The sequence below is a fragment of the Brassica rapa genome, chromosome A09, assembly GCF_000309985.2.
Source record: "Brassica rapa cultivar Chiifu-401-42 chromosome A09, CAAS_Brap_v3.01, whole genome shotgun sequence".
Taxonomy (NCBI): Eukaryota; Viridiplantae; Streptophyta; class Magnoliopsida; order Brassicales; family Brassicaceae; genus Brassica; species Brassica rapa.
In genome coordinates, this window is record NC_024803.2 from 23,448,487 (window position 1) to 23,465,492 (window position 17,006).

Genomic DNA, 17,006 nt, shown 5'->3' on the forward strand with positions numbered 1-17,006 from the left:
TTGTTGTTGTCCTTCCAGAACTCGGTCAAGCATTGTTTCAATCTTTCTCTCCTGAGTATGTGGTGGTGGATTCTGGTAGAATTAGTTTCCATAGCCTCAGCTGTTGTTGCTGAAAGGTTTCTGAAACTGTGAACTCTGGTTACTCCTCTGAGCATTGCCATAGAAGTTTTTGTTTCCACCCTGGTTTCCAGACCTCTGAAATCCAGTACCTCCAATGTAGTTCACATCTTCTTCTCCTTCCATGTCTACAGACTCTTCCCCTTCAGCTGAGCAGACTTGTTTCCTGAGAAGCTCATGAACCACATCTAACTTTGCTCTAACTTCATCCATCTGCTCCTTCCTTAGGGATGCAACATACTTCTTTCTTTCAAAGTAACTGTTCTTGGTGGTGCTGCTGTTTGCTACAATTTCTATCAGTCTCACAGCTTCGACCGGATTCCTGGTGTTGATGTTTCCCTTGCTAGCTGTATCAAGAGCCATCTGATACCTCAAGGCGATACCTCTGAAGAAAGTGCTCACCAGTTGCACTTTGTTGAATCCGTGGTGTGGACAGTCTCGTTGGAAGAACTTGAATCTGATCCACGCGTCTTTGAAAGACTCTCCTGTCTCTTGCGCGAATGTAGCGATTTTTCTTCTCAAGTCTTCAGCGCATGCCTCATTAAAGAAGTTTTGCAAGAAAGCATTCTTGATGTCGGCCCAGGATGTTAGTGATCCTGTGGGTAGCTGCTTAAGCCAGTGCATCGCTTCTCCAGTCAGAGAATACTTGAAGAGATTGCACAATAGGTAGTCCTCAGGGACTCCATCCTTACGAATAGCAGCGATAAGATCCTCGAACCTCTCTAGATTGTCCATAGGATGCTCATGCGGTAACCCAGCTTGAAATTATGCTTCTGAATCTCTGGAAGTCGAATAGCTGATCTGTTGGCGTAGTACTCATCTGGACGATTGTATTCGGCCAGTGCCCTTGGTCGAGCAGCCTCTTCTACAGGTTGAGCAGCTCATGTAGCATCAGTATCAGGGATTACATTCCCCTGAGCGTCTAGTTTCTGACCTGTTGCATTACGCAGGTGACCATCCTGGTCATACAGGTTTCCATTCTTGTCCTGTGTGAGAAGAACAATCGCAACCATGCTTCTCGACTGAGGATCGATCAATGTACGAGGTGTAGTGTCGATCGATGTCAAACGAGGTAAATCGGTCTACGATGAAGGTCGGGTGTCGGTCGATGGTTGGGTGCGAGAATCGGTCGACGTAAAAGCTGCTGCGTCGATTGATGTGGAACGTTGGTCTTTGCGGATCGAGCATTCCAAGTGAGCAAGATCTTCTGAGAATAGCAGTTGTTTGTTTTTGTTGCTTCTGGTACTGCTGGGCATGCACTCGAAAAGACAAGAAACAATTTTGTGTCATAATGGGGGTAGAGAAAATAATAAGAATCAGTAACACTAAATCTAATAGCGATCAAAGCTCTCCAGCAACGGCGCCAAATTTGATACCACTCAAATTACCATAAGGAATGAATTACGCTCTCAAATAAGAGGTTCAATTGTAGTACTTAGGGATCGAATCCACAAGGAGCTTGAGAACCTATTGAATCTAGTAATTTATTAATTCTAAGTGTTTGTTGTTTTATGGTTTAAATGTAAATAGCAATCCTAATTGAGTAAGTCTATTGCTCGACTAACAAGATGATTGGGGGTGTAACTTTTTGGAAAGGTATTAGATGCAGGGTTTTTAATCAGGTGTTGGAGATTATAATCCTATAGATGTCTAACAGTTGCATGCATGATATATTAGAGTTCAACTCCTTAATCACAGTGATCAGCGATGGCAATGTTTCACTGGTTAACTAACTAGATCTTGGATCTCAACTGTCGTCTTTTGATCACAAGAAAGTGTCGATCGATGATCCTATAGGGATATCAATCAATACACCTTTCGCGATATCGATCGATTGTCAGATGACGATATCGATCGATAGCTTCTAGTTAAGCCCTAGGCGCAGGTTGATAATGCTCACTAGTCTCCTAGATCAGCGGTTAGCTCTCTCTAGCAGTCCTAGCATGACAGATTAGATTCAGGACAGGATGATCAAGGATGCTTGACACATGCAAATTCCTAGGTTCAATATTCTAGTTAACAAGGCTAGAACAAGCATTAAGAACAATCAATCAATGAATATCACAACTAAGCAATTCTATAGTTGGGGCTAATCCCTCTAACCTATTTGAACCCTGAATCTAACAATTCATGACACAAAATATAGATAAAAACTGCATAGAATAGAATAGATGAATCAATGGAGTTCCAATCACAAATCTCTCTATTTCTCCCCTAAAACTCTCTCTCTCTCTCTCTCTCTCTCTCTCTCTCTCTCTCTCTCTCTCTCTCTCTCTCTTGCTGAAAGTAAGAATACAATGATGGTAAAAGCTCTCTCTGCCTCCTAACACTTAGGCAAGTATATAACTATTAGGTTAAAAACTCGTCAGGGGTAATCTTGTAATTTGGTGAAGCCTTGGGTTTAAAGTCGGCTGGAACCAAGTCGCGCGTTCCGCGTTTCGACATCGATCGATGGTACATGATGTACATCGATCGTTCATAATCTTCAATCGTCGAGGCTTCTCTTCTGTATCGATCGACGGTACTGGGCGTGCAGCGATCGATTGCTTCTTTTGCATATGGACCTCTAATGGTCAGCTCGGATGAAATCTCTTTTAAGCTCCTAAATGCTCCATAATCATCACTTTACTCCAAGATACTCCCGAACCTGAAAACATACCTAATAGGATATAATATATAATATATAGATAGTAAAACACTTATATACAATGGATGAAAATGGGTCAAATCCATGGTATATCATGAAGCACAACCTCAGCACATTCCAAACAATAAAGAAGGTTCCCAAGAAGCTCTCTTATCCCCTTAAATCGTTCAGATTCAAAAAATCTTAAGACAAGGCAAAATCCCAAAGATATCTTTCCAACAGCTATATTTCGATCATGATCAGCACCATTGCAGCCTTTTGTTTATTTTTGTTTCCTTTATTTTCTTATGACCGTTTGGTCTCTGTCTAAGGTCGTGCCCTATATAAGCAGACCCATTTGTACATTTTAGATTCACCTTTCAATCAATAAAAAAAGCATACATATGTATTTTCAGTCAAAGAGTGTTCTTTGAGTTGTTCTTTAGTTCCTAAGTGTGAGATACATTAGGAGACTATGGAGATTTTGGTTCATAGATTCATTGAGAGATTCATGAGCCTTGAGATACAGATTGAGAGAGTCAATCAATACCCACGGATTGAGAGAGTCAATCATTATCTATCCAACATCATCCTTCCATCATCCATCTTCAAACAACTACTCATCAATCATTCCATCCCTTTATCTTTTCAGTTTCTGTTCTTATTTTTAATTATTCATAAATTTTTTGTTCTTCATTTGCTTCCAGGTTAGATTGGATTAAAAGGTACAGCAAGTCAGCCATCTTCACCATCTTTCCATCCGGTCTACATACTTACTGATAAGATCGACCCATTGACCATTCAACCCATCGACCCAGATTTCATGCCTTCAACAGTACCCTTGGTGATGTTTCATTCAAGATCTAGCCATCCATTATTGATATTATTGTGTGCGTATGGATCGGACTAAGTGTGTGTTTTGCCTTGTGGATACATAGCCTTGTAGTTAACTGGAGTTAATTAGTCTAAATGGTTCATTGCAGGCCAAAATGGTAGACTTGCGGATATGCTACATGAGCATGATGTTGTCCTGTTTATGTATAGAAGGTCGTTACTTGAGCCAATAATTAAATTTGTGGAGTGCTCTCATTTGTAGAAACCCTGATCTTTTTAATATTGATAATTAAGATATGCATATTATAGATATATGTGTTGGACACAAATCTCGACATGGCCCAATAACTGTGTGGGCCCGTTCCATGTCTAGAAAAGACTCAGATCTCAACCTCGAGTCTGATCAAAAATTTATCAATATTTAGAGTGATAACGAATTCAAATTGATGGAACGAGATCGAGGATGTGCTTAGAATTGAGAAGCCCAAATTTAAGGAATATCCTCTGGAATAATCGAAATAGATTATTCGACGGAGAAACACCCGGAGATCTCGGGATCTGCAACTAATGAGAGAGAAAATGACAGGAAGCCTGGCCAACAAGAAAAGTATAAAAAAGGAGACGCAAACCTAGTAGCTATCACCTCTAACATCGACCTCGACTTCACTTTTTGTTCATCGACTTTAGTTAATCCTTTCTTGTATTCGATCAATCTTTGTAACCTATATATAAATAATTATTTTTATCAATTTGAATATTATTACATCGTTGTGTTCTAAAGATACTGTTGCCTACATAGTTCTTCTTCTCTAATATTTCACATACAATCACTACCAAATACCTAGTGTGGATTACATGATCAACATTTTGGCTCCGTCTGTGGTGATGAAAAACAAAAAAAAACATCATCGCTAAGAATCCAATCTAAGGTTACTAAGCATGATCATGGAACTAGCACTCGCCCCATCCAGTTAATCTGAACCATGAACCAATAACGTCGATCTTTCCAGATCTGACGCAAGAAACAAGACAACTATAGCGGAAGCCAGCACATACCGGTGCCTCGGTATCACGATCCTAGAACAATCAGCCTCACGGAGCCGATCAAACAAAAGAACAGCTGAAGATGATCCAAAAAATCGGACACAAGCGCCAAGACCAATATCTCCTTTCCACTAGCACAGACCCGCGAGGAAGTGGCCTAACTATGTAGCATGCTTTCCACCCTCATCGATAAATCCCGAAACCAAGAAATTGCGCATCGGAATATAATCAACCCACTTGGAACAAGTTGAGAGAGAACTCGTGGCATATCGAGCTGAGGCTCTCGAGCGATCAAGATATCAGTAAGAACCCACGAACCCACAATCAAGATATTCGGGACCCCATCCCCCCCCCCCCCCGAGTTTTCTAGCTCTTGATCTGTATGATTCATGGTCGACACCCCGCCCCGGAATGCTCCATCGGAGCTTAAGCTTCAGCGAATTAGACGATGTAAAAAAAGAGGTATCAAGACCATGAAAGCCCGCTGGTTTGCGTCCTGAACAACAAGCCAAATGGCAGCCCAAACAAAGACCTCGCGAGAACCCTTCAAATTTTCGAAGCTCCCACAACGACATACCCGCAGCCCCTGCCGCATATCACGCCCAGGCTGCCGACCTCCCAGAAAATGGGCAAAAGAAAATATACCGCATGACTTTGCTAACCTGAACCAGCAAAGGACGGACCCAAGAAAATTTACAGACGCATGATCATTCGAAAGTTACGTAGAAAAAACAACACCAAGGTACGAATAATAGATTCTATTATGTATATGACGACAAGCTCGGCCTCCAATATCGATAGGGTAATATAAGAAATAAGGAGAAATCCCTTCATGAACAGAATATGAGCATAAGACTACATGACGGAGGGAATATTATGTTCCCAGAATACTCTAGAACACCGACCCAAAGGCTCATGTATGATCCTTCTGACTGGCTATCTCCAGACCCCACCAAAATGTCGAAGAAAAAGACCAGTTACTGTCATTTCTTTGCCAAAAACCTGACAAGACTTGCTCTATTATTGTTCGCAAGACAGGAGGGAAATTCCATCGATAATTTTATCCAACTGGTATCCGCGTTCTTAAATAAATACTCGGTCTTCATAGAAACAAGAATAACGGAAGCCAATCTATCGAACCTTAAACAAGAACCGTTCAAGCCCCTGAGATCGTACATCACCAAGTTCATGGATATCAAAACCAGCATATCGCACCTAAACGAAGGTGTAGCCATCACATCACTTGAAAATGGAGCATTTTTTTCGTCGAAATTCAAAGAAGAAATTTAGATATGAGCACCTACGTCATATTTTGCAGCATACGAAGAAGAGGTCGCCATCTTGAAGGAACAATATAACACGAAAAAGTAATTAAGACCTTAACAAAATACCCATAATCCAAAGAATTCTGCAACCCGGGGAAAACACTTCTTCGCAGTAAGCAGCCCGAGTCAGAGCAGACTGGCCTCCTTCGAAACCTGCAAATTCGGTACCTTTTCTTACATGGAATAGACACTCCTCAATAGAATGCCAAGATGTGCTAAGAAATAAAGTGAACAAGGAAGATAACAACTATCGACTACGAAAAGGAAGAAACCGCAGTCACACAGAGAAACAACCGGAAGGTGAGTACCACTTCCAACAAAAGAACCCAAGAGATAGAAGAAGAATTGCCAAATTTGCCTCCATGGGCACCCACGAAAATAGACGACATGATCCTCAGGGAAAGCAAATACACTCCGACGAAAAATGACGAGACAATTCAGGCCGCCCTAACCAACGACCTCCCTAATGACTTCACAACCTTCATCGACCTAACAATAGATATCCGACACCCATGAAGTCCGAATAAGACGAGCTCAAACCTGATTTGATGTCTCGACCCAGCCAATTGGAAATAGTACGACGTTTTGAGAGAGTTTCTAAAGAGAACCGGTATCGAAAAATGCTCAAAGTCTGGGAATTCCTCGAAAAGCATATCACTCAGAAAAAGAGTCCCCACTTAGAAAACAGCTCGAAGTTTCACGACTTCAACCTATCTGGGGCCAAGGGTACTACCCGATGAAAAATTGTACCACCCGACAAGAAAGGGGCAATACCATTTGAGGAAGCGGGGAGTAACTTCATCTACGGAGAGTCCAAATTTTGAAATTTGGTCAATTCGATAAAATCTTACTAGATAAGAACCGGTATCAAAATTCGAGAGGGTATCAAAATCCAAAACGAATCTCCAGCTCAAGCCACAAGATAACATTCCATGAGCATTAGAATGCATACCTCAACAAACCGCACAATGACCCTTTGATAATATGCCTAGACGTCAGAGGATGGGAACTCTCGCAAAAATAGTTGATACTGGAAGCTTGGAAGATGTCCTATTTTACAAAGCCTTCACAAGGATGAGTCACTAAATCCATTATGAAACAATATCTGACGCCACTAATTGGTTTCACTGTCAAACGACCTATTTCCTCGGATCCATCGAGCTAGTAGTAACCACGATAGATGTTCGTAGGATCGTCAAATTCTTCATAATAGATGGACCTTCCCCCTTCAACGCAATACTCAGAAGGCCTTCACTACAAAAAAAATATGAGTATTGATAGCAGTTCACGGTAGCACGAATTCACAAACTGCTACTAAAAATAGCAATTTTTGATGTGAACTTTACCATAGCATTAAATCAAGGCTACAGAATTTTCATTAAGCGGGAAATCAAAAATCCATTGCATAACCAATTTTTCTTTTCGGTAACACTTCGAAGCGCCAACACTTACCGAAATTTTGATCTTGACACAAAAACTTTTGGTTTCTGCTGGGAAAATTGTTTTTTTGTTCTAAGTCCTTTTTCCCATTCTCAATCCATCGACACCATCTCCAGAACTACGCGACATCCATCTTCTTCTTCTTCCTCCATCAAATTTGAGAATCTGGGTCCCACTTCTTCTCTCAGGAGACTAGTAGTTCAAACCTCGCTAAAGGAGAAAACCCAAGATGTCAGTAACTCTCAAAGGTTGTTGCCGGAATCGGAAGCGTTTCCAAGTCCGTTAGTCTCGTACTCTTGTAACTCGTCGTACGTTCGCCCGTCTGGCTTCTCCGGTGGCCCCTACGCCTACTACTTCGTCGCAACCCGATGATGTCAATAAACCAGAAGCTTCCCGGTCCGTTTTATTCCACGAGTGTTAGACCCGTAACTCGCCGTATGTCCGCCGATCTAGGTTTTCTTGCCTCCGCGCCGCCTCGGCCTTGCTCTGGTGAGAGTAATTGATTTCACTTAATATGAGTTTGCTTGAATTTAGTTCTAGGATATCTACTTGGGAAATATCCAAGGATAGCGCTAAAAAAGTTTTGGTCACAAATATAGACTTTAAGAATCAAAATGACTAAAATGTTTCATTAAAGAGGTAAATATACATTTATATCCCTAGAGTTAACTAATCCAAACCTTAGGGTTTAGAGTTAAGGGGTGGGGATTTGGGATGGATGTTTAAAATTTTATAAAATAAAAAATAAATATTAAAAATTTGTAAATTTGAAAATAAAAATTTTAAAAATAGTTTCAAAAAGTATTTTTGAATTACAAAAACAAATTTTGAAAAAAAAAAATTAAAAAAAAAGTCGAAAAAACAATTTCAAAAAAAAAACAATTATAAAGAAATTCGAATTTGAAAACATATAATCTAAAACTAAAAAGAAAAAATAATTTTTTAATTTTTTTTTGTTTTTTAATTTTTAAATTTTTTTATTATTTTCATTATTTTTTATATATTTAGGGTATTAGGATCTTTTTATCTATTAAATGAAATATTTTGGCCATTTTCCTCTTTGTGGTTTATTTTTGTAACCAAAACTTGAAAATTGTTGTTGACAAATATTTTTTCTGATATTTCCTCTGTTACTGTTGTTAGATACATAATGTTTTCTCAACTTGTTAGGCATCAAAATTCATCTTGCGCATGGAATCACTTCTCTGTGACATATCTTTCTGAATTACATTTTCAGTATTTCAAGATGAACTGTAACACCCCAAAACTCAAGCCCAAAAAGTTTATGTGCTTTAAAAGGGAAGGCCCGTTCTGCAGCCCATTAGGATTAAAACCCTAGGGTTCCCTTGCCTTTCCCTATAAATACAAGCCTCCACCTCCCTTGTCTCTCATCAGAAATTCCAGAGCGAAGCTCTGCAGAAATTCCCGGAGACAAGAAAACCCTAGCCGTCGACTCTCTCTTCTCTCTCTCCTCGCCGCACTCTCTCTCTCTCTCTTGTCTCTCTCCTCACGATCTCTCTCTCCTGGCCGATTCTCTCTCTCGTCGCCGTGAGCAGCCGCGAGTGGTGGTGGTGGCCGTTTGGTGTCGTTGATCTCAGATCTCATTTCTCTTTGTCTTTTATTCCAGATCCAGATCCAGATCTAGGCTAAGGTGAGGTGTTCTGTCCAGATCTATCTTATGTTCCTTTATATTGTTGAATGGGTTGCTAGGATTGATTAGATCCTGTTTGCTGTTAGGTTGATAGATCATATTGCTTCAGGACCCTCATACTGATTAAGAACTTTACACGAACTGGTTTAATGATGATTGATGATTGACTGATTGTTTGATTGATTGAAGATCTGTGGTTTGTGATTGAGAGCTAGGATGGTTAGAAAGAAATGAACGTAGGGTAATAATAGAACTGTTAACCGGACTGGTTAGATGAATGATAGGATATCTATGAATGATTGTTAAATGGATTGAGTGTGACACCGAGAACGGGTGGCGTCTAAAAAGGAAAGTAAGAAAGAGTCTAAGGATTAAAGAAAAAGGAAATGATAAGAAAAAGGAAATAAAGGAAAAAGGAAAGTTAAATGATTGAAATACGAACCACCGAGGAACTGGTGGGGAGTATGGGAAATGAATAGAAATGGAATACGAACCACCGAGGGACTGGTGGGGAGTATGGGAAAACGCGGCGGCCGTAGCGTTCAAAAACGGCAGGTTAAGAATAGAGGCGCCGGTAAGATTGAGTCACGCCGAGTCTTGGCGGGAAGGGGCCGTAATACACTGCAAAGGGTATAGACTACATCCAAGGGAACCGGATGCCGAGTGTACCAGGGCAGGCGGCTCCACAGGAACGCAGCAAGAAAAGGGGAGGGTTGGTCCGCTTGAGCTGTGTAGGTCCTAGAGTTCTAGGATGAATGGAGTCTTAAATAATAAACCGGAATGTGTGAATTGAGCGATGACTGAGTTCATTGCACTGCTTGTTTTGTGAAATGAAACTTTAATAGTTAGTTAAGAAATGGGTGTAGTGACTAGTCGGTTCTCGTTTCGCATTGAGCAGTATAAAAGCTCATGGGGGAGACTGGTCTAGAATCGCTTCACTGAGTATTCATACTCACCCCTCTTTTTCCCTCTCCCTTTTGCAGAACTATAAGTGGAAATGTCGATGGTAAGAAAGGAAACGCACCTGAAACTCATGGGACCAGAAACGGGACACATGGAGATGTCGGGAAAGTAGACATGTGTGTCCTAAACCCCGCACCCAGGAACCCCGGTTGGAAATGGGGAAGGGGCGGGTGTTTCAATTGGTATCAGAGCCAGGTTAAGGTCCCTTAATACTAACTTAAGGGATCAGCGTTTCCGCCATTGCCCATTTCCCTTATGGTTCTGTTAGACCGTCGTAGTTAATGTTGAAAGAGAATTCAAGCAGCTCAGAGTCTCCGGCCAACATCAGATCAACAAAAAGTCCTCGTACCGCAGTATGGTGGAGTTTCAGAGGTTCAGGAATGGGTAACAAGGAGTTGTAAGACAAGTATACAGAGGGTTCGGTCACCTAGCACGACAAGCTAAGGGGGAATGGAAAGTCGGACATACGAACTTGAGGTGAAACGTTTCGTCGGCAACACCACCCCACGCCGGGCCGGGAAGGCCAGGGGAGGAGAGTCGGACGCAAGGCCGAGGTGTGTGCGGTTTCAAGGAAGAGTTAAACCCTGCAAGAAATAGCATTCTGTCATTCCGATATTACAGTGAAGCTTGCTCCACAGTAAAAAAAAAAAAAAAAAAAAAAAAAAAGGGGCGCGGGCTCCACCACCTCGGCGTGGGCCTGCCGACGAGGAAGGAGCAAAACCGGGGCGGCCAAGGGACAGTCGGCTGGACAAAAGGAGAATACCGATTTCAGATTACGGTGGCTAAGCTAAGGATCATCGTGGGGTAGAAAAGATCGTCCTGAGGTAAAAAGGATGATGGAGAATCACCATGGTGCAAAAAGGTTGATGCTAACAAGGATGAGGAGGAAATGGGGTTCATGGAACAGCAGAACGCCCACACCCGAGAGACGACCGTGAGGCGTCAGGTGCTGATGCCCCAGTTCCAGAGATCTGCAGAGTGTAGGCGGATGTACCAAGACCATGTGACTTTCCAGTTTGCGCCTGAACACGAAATGACACCGCCCATGATGGGCTGTGGGCACTCCAGGAAGTCAGGATTGACCGGGGAAGGTCTTGGACCGTTTAGGATGGAGGTCAGTGTGCCAACGAGGAAGCATGGACGACCAAGGGAGATTCCTAACATTGATGCGTACCGTCTGAGGAGCATAACCGAAGTATGTCAGTGTGGGACACTGATTAAGGTCAAGCAAGAACCGCGCTCAGTCCGGGAGTACACTGAAGAATTCCGGGAGACAGCCAAAAGATGCAAGCCAAAGACATTGGAGGATTGGTACCGGTGGTATAAGGCAGGGCTCCGTGGGGAAATTCAGGGCAAGCTGATTGGTGTGTTAGAACCAAGGAAATTCACTCTGGAGAACCGGATGGCCGGCCAAGCGATGGAGGCAGAGCAAGCACTTACCGTCGGGTCATCGCCATCTAGAGCTCTAAGGGAGAAGTGGAAGTGGAAGTGGAAGAGGATCTGCGGAAGACATTGATTGTGGATGAGAGAACCTCGGGAGGATGTACCGAGCCGTGCAAGTGTGAGATCCTTGTTGAGATAGTGTGTAAGCCTCGCCTGGTCCAAGAGTACACTAAGGAGTTCTTAGACATGGCAGAAAAATGCAAGTCGAGGCCTGCGGAGGGGTTGTGCCGGTGTTATAAGGCGAGACTCCGTAGGGACATTCGAGGAGAGCTGAATGGAGCCATGGAATCAATGGAATTTGCCTTAGTGGTGAGGATGGCAGGGAAGGCGATGGCAGAAAAGGCGTGGTTGTAAAACAGGTTATTTATGTCACAAGTTCTGAACCGAAAGAGGATCCATCAGAAGATTAACAACAAGAGGATTATCTGGAACCGTCAGCTAGAGGTGTCCGAGTGTTTGGTTCTGATTCGAGGCAGAAACGCGCTTCTCCACTTTGTAGAGACTAGCTAAGATTTTGGAAACATCTTGTATGAGTAAGAATTATGTTCTTCCTTATCTACTTGGGGGTTTTGAAAGAAGATCCTTAGGAAAAACATTGTGTGCCTCCCTTGAATGTGTTTGAACTCACCTCGCGTTTTGGGATGTTAGTGTTCAAGGTCTGAAGATTGGAATTCGGGGCGAATTCCGATTAACAGGGGGAGAATTGTAACACCCCAAAACTCAAGCCCAAAAAGTTTATGTGCTTTAAAAGGGAAGGCCCGTTCTGCAGCACATTAGGATTAAAACCCTAGGGTTCCCTTGCCTTTCCCTATAAATACAAGCCTCCACCTCCCTTGTCTCTCATCAGAAATTCCAGAGCGAAGCTCTGCAGAAATTCCCGGAGACAAGAAAACCCTAGCCGTCGACTCTCTCTTCTCTCTCTCCTCGCCGCACTCTCTCTCTCTCTCTTGTCTCTCTCCTCACGATCTCTCTCTCCTGGCCGATTCTCTCTCTCGTCGCCGTGAGCAGCCGCGAGTGGTGGTGGTGGCCGTTTGGTGTCGTTGATCTCGGATCTCATTTCTCTTTGTCTTTTATTCCAGATCCAGATCCAGATCTAGGCTAAGGTGAGGTGTTCTGTCCAGATCTATCTTATGTTCTTTTATATTGTTGAATGGGTTGCTAGGATTGATTAGATCCTGTTTGCTGTTAGGTTGATAGATCATATTGCTTCAGGACCCTCATACTGATTAAGAACTTTACACGAACTGGTTTAATGATGATTGATGATTGACTGATTGTTTGAGTGATTGAAGATCTGTGGTTTGTGATTGAGAGCTAGGATGGTTAGAAAGAAATGAACGTAGGGTAATAATAGAACTGTTAACCGGACTGGTTAGATGAATGATAGGATATCTATGAATGATTGTTAAATGGATTGAGTGTGACACCGAGAACGGGTGGCGTCTAAAAAGGAAAGTAAGAAAGAGTCTAAGGATTAAAGAAAAAGGAAATGATAAGAAAAAGGAAATAAAGGAAAAAGGAAAGTTAAATGATTGAAATACGAACCACCGAGGAACTGGTGGGGAGTATGGAAAATGAATAGAAATGGAATACGAACCACCGAGGGACTGGTGGGGAGTATGGGAAAACGCGGCGGCCGTAGCGTTAAAAAACGGCAGGTTAAGAATAGAGGCGCCGGTAAGATTGAGTCACGCCGAGTCTTGGCGGGAAGGGGCCGTAATACGCTGCAAAGGGTATAGACTACATCCAAGGGAACCGGATGCCGAGTGTACCAGGGCAGGCGGCTCCACAGGAACGCAGCAAGAAAAGGGGAGGGTTGGTCCGCTTGAGCTGTGTAGGTCCTAGAGTTCTAGGATGAATGGAGTCTTAAATAATAAACCGGAATGTGTGAATTGAGCGATGACTGAGTTCATTGCACTGCTTGTTTTGTGAAATGAAACTTTAATAGTTAGTTAAGAAATGGGTGTAGTGACTAGTCGGTTCTCGTTTCGCATTGAGCAGTATAAAAGCTCATGGGGGAGACTGGTCTAGAATCGCTTCACTGAGTATTCATACTCACCCCTCTTTTTCCCTCTCCCTTTTGCAGAACTATAAGTGGAAATGTCGATGGTAAGAAAGGAAACGCACCTGAAACTCATGGGACCAGAAACGGGACACATGGAGATGTCGGGAAACTAGACATGTGTGTCCTAAACCCCGCACCCAGGAACCCCGGTTGGAAATGGGGAAGGGGCAGGTGTTTCATGAACTCTAGCAGAGGAGAGCTCGTTAAAGTGTTGGCAAGTATACGCTTCACTCCCATTCTCTTGTGAATCATTCTCTTCTATGGAGTTTTTAGTTTCAGTCATGGGTTCAGAATGATGCTAATTAAGGTTGCCTTTAGGTTTGTCTCCCTTTCTATTCCATTATGTCAAATTGTACATCCTATATCATAATTTCATATAACAATCTGTTGTTTGTGAGAAATCCTTACTTTACATCTCCAGTTACTAATAACCTTAGGAGTCATGACAATATTCGTCACTGTGTGTTTCTGGTTATAGCTTGAACAAATGTGTTACATGTGTCTTCTGGTTGCAGCGACGAGTTGGAGATGCAGTTGTGGAGTCGGAGATGCATCGGCATTGAGACAGGTCCAGGACGGAGTGAGAAGCAGAACTCGATGCAGAGGAGCTCTTGGGTGTATATTTTAATGGAGAAGCTATTGGGTGTATATGTGTGTCTCTGACATTTGAGCTTGTGTTCGTACTTTTTCTTTGTGTCTTGTTTTTACTAGTATTAAGTTAGTTTAACTTGTTCTTTGATTTTGTTTATGACTAGATTTGATGGTTACATGTTCTCTAATGGAGTTCATGTGTGTCGTGTACTGATTTTGTATATTTTATAAATTTAATAAAAATATAATTATGAGTCTAAAGTTTTCTGTTATATTAGTTTCGTTTTTATATAAAGGGAATTGCAATTGATTATAGGAAAATTTGCCAAAACTAACCCATAACTTGATTTTAACCCCAAACTTATATCCAAACTTTAATCAAATGCAAAAGCTTTGTGAAATTTCAGCCCAACTCCTTGTGACCAAACAAAAAAAAAAGAAATTATTTTTACGAATATAGCCCCGGTAAATCGTCTGAGTAGTCTGAGATGTTGAAAGTCGTCTGGACGACTTCAAAGTAAGTCTTCTGGTGTAACTGATCTTAAAAATAATTTATAAATTTTCTTAAAAATATTTTGATAACCGAAAAATTAGAATCATGTAATTTTAAATGATATAAATTAAAATATAACAAAATTGAATTGTTTTCAACATAGATGAGTGTAGGTAGTGAATTATAGTATTCTTTGGTCTAGGGTTTGGCAACATATGTTGTAGTATTGTATGTATTCTTAAGGTTAGATTTTGGAAAGCTTGAATGTTATTTTGAAAAATTAAATTCTTACCTATACGTGTTTATTTTTGTGTATAGTAAACACTTTTGAAGTTTAATTTGATTTTATGAAGTGTTTAATTAGTTAATTAAGTTTAGGGGTTATGTTTAGGGTCTAGACGACTTACATTTCAGTCGTCTGGTAAAGAAATTAAAACAGACGACTTACATGTAAGTCGTCCAAATATTCCCGCCGAAAACTTTTAAGAAAATTATTTTTCCGCTTAAATAATTTAAACCAGGCGATTTACAAGTAAGTCGTATCGGAAGTCTTCTATTTTGGTTTCTCGCTAAAAAAATTTTAATTTCCCGCTAAAAATATTAAAGTCTTCTGGACGACTTACAAGTAAGTCGTCTAGGAAGTCGTCTGAATCAAAAAATTTTAACCTAATTGGATTTTTTGTCTCCTTATATAAAGAAAAATTTACACATTCTCTCTACTCCTCTCAAATGGTTACAACAAAAATGTAATGTTCATCATTCTAAGATTCTTCAACCTCTCTCTAATCTCTTTGACTTGAAAACACCAAACTTTATATGAATTTTTCAGTTTTGTCTCATGTCTTTCTTACTAATCTATCTTTTTTGCAGGTTTTTAATCAGATGATATTCATCTTCCACTCATTTAGAGGTAGATCTATTAATTTTAGATATGTATTTTTGTGTGTTCTATAAAGGTGGATTTATCTAATATTCCACTCATTTTTTTTAAGCCATATGAACGTTTTTGGATATAAAAGTTTTTCAGATCTGGATTTGATATGCAGGTTTTTCAGATCTGGGACGACTTACCTGTTAGTCGTCTAAAATATAATGCACTAGACGACTTCCAGGAAGTCCTTCAGTCGTCTGGACTTCCTGGAAGTCGTCTGGACTTCCTGGAAGTCTTCTGGACTTTCTGGAAGTCTTCTGACGAAGTCTCTCTTTCATAATAGATCAGAGCATTTTGGTAAGTTTTTATGTCTGATTTTTCTTCATTTGGTAACTTCTTGTTGTATAAAGTTCTTACTTTTTTCCCAAACTAAAACTCTCCAAACCCACTCTAATCACTTTGACTTGAAAACACCAAACTTTATATGAATTTTTCAGTTTTGTCTCATGTCTTTCTTACTAATCTATCTTTTTTGTAGGTTTTTAATCAGATGGTACTCATATTCAACTCATTTAAAGGTAGATCTATTAATTTTAGATATGTGTTTTTGTGTGTTCTATAAAGGTAAATTTATCTAATCTTCCACTCATTTTTTTTCTGTTTTTAAGCCATTTGAACGTTTTTTGATATGCAGGTTTTTCAGATCTGGATTTGATATGCAGGTTTTTCAGATCTGGAAGACTTCTGGGACGACTTACCTGTTAGTCGTCTAAAATATAATGCACTAGACAACTTCCAGGAAGTCTTCTGGAAGTCGTCTGGAAGTCGTCTGGACTTCCTGGAAGTCGTCTGGAAGTCGTCTGGACTTCTTTGAAGTCGTCTGGACTTCCTGGAAGTCGTCTGGACTTCCTGGAAATCGTCTGGACTTCTTGAAAGTCGTCTGGACTTCCTGGAAGTCTTCTAACGAAGTCTTCTTCCTTATCAAGTGGAGTCCAAACTTGTATTTGTAGAGGAATGATCTATAATAATTTTGTTTGTGGTTTGTTTTGTGATTTGCATGTCTACTCTTTTAGTTGTAATTTTTTTTGTAAAATCTGTAATAATGTTTCCCAAGATGTAATACATGTGCTAACAATGTGTTTACACATTTACAAATCAATGAAATAATAGACTTCAATAGCCTTTTTCTTATCTTTGGATCTCTCATATGCAATAATAAACTCCAATGGCCTTTTTCTCATCTTAATAAACAAGAATGTTGGTAGCTTCATATTGATACAACATTTTAAGAAGCATTTTAACCCTTATTCCCACTCATAACAATAATCATCATTAGTGTCTATAACAATCACAATACTAAAAGTAGAATAACAAGCCTTCTCAGCTATGCCACGTAAGCATTAATAATCAACCAATCAGGATATTATGTCGTGCCATGTCAGCGTTTACCTTTTCCAACCGAACATACCGACGAGATTGCTTCGCCATTTGATGACCTTTCCCATTTCTATTTCTTAGCAGTTCCATTATTCTCCCATTATTA

General features: G+C 40.7%; 1 protein-coding gene and 1 non-coding gene across 2 annotated transcripts in view; both read left to right on the forward strand.

Moving 5' to 3' along the window:
- Positions 1-17,006, forward strand: part of LOC117128145 — a 734,122-nt gene that overhangs the window by 294,796 nt on the left and 422,320 nt on the right. The window lies entirely within an intron of this gene.
- LOC117128717 lies at positions 536-643 on the forward strand. The gene has a single exon (XR_004452111.1). It is a non-coding gene; the product is annotated as a small nucleolar RNA R71 (small nucleolar RNA).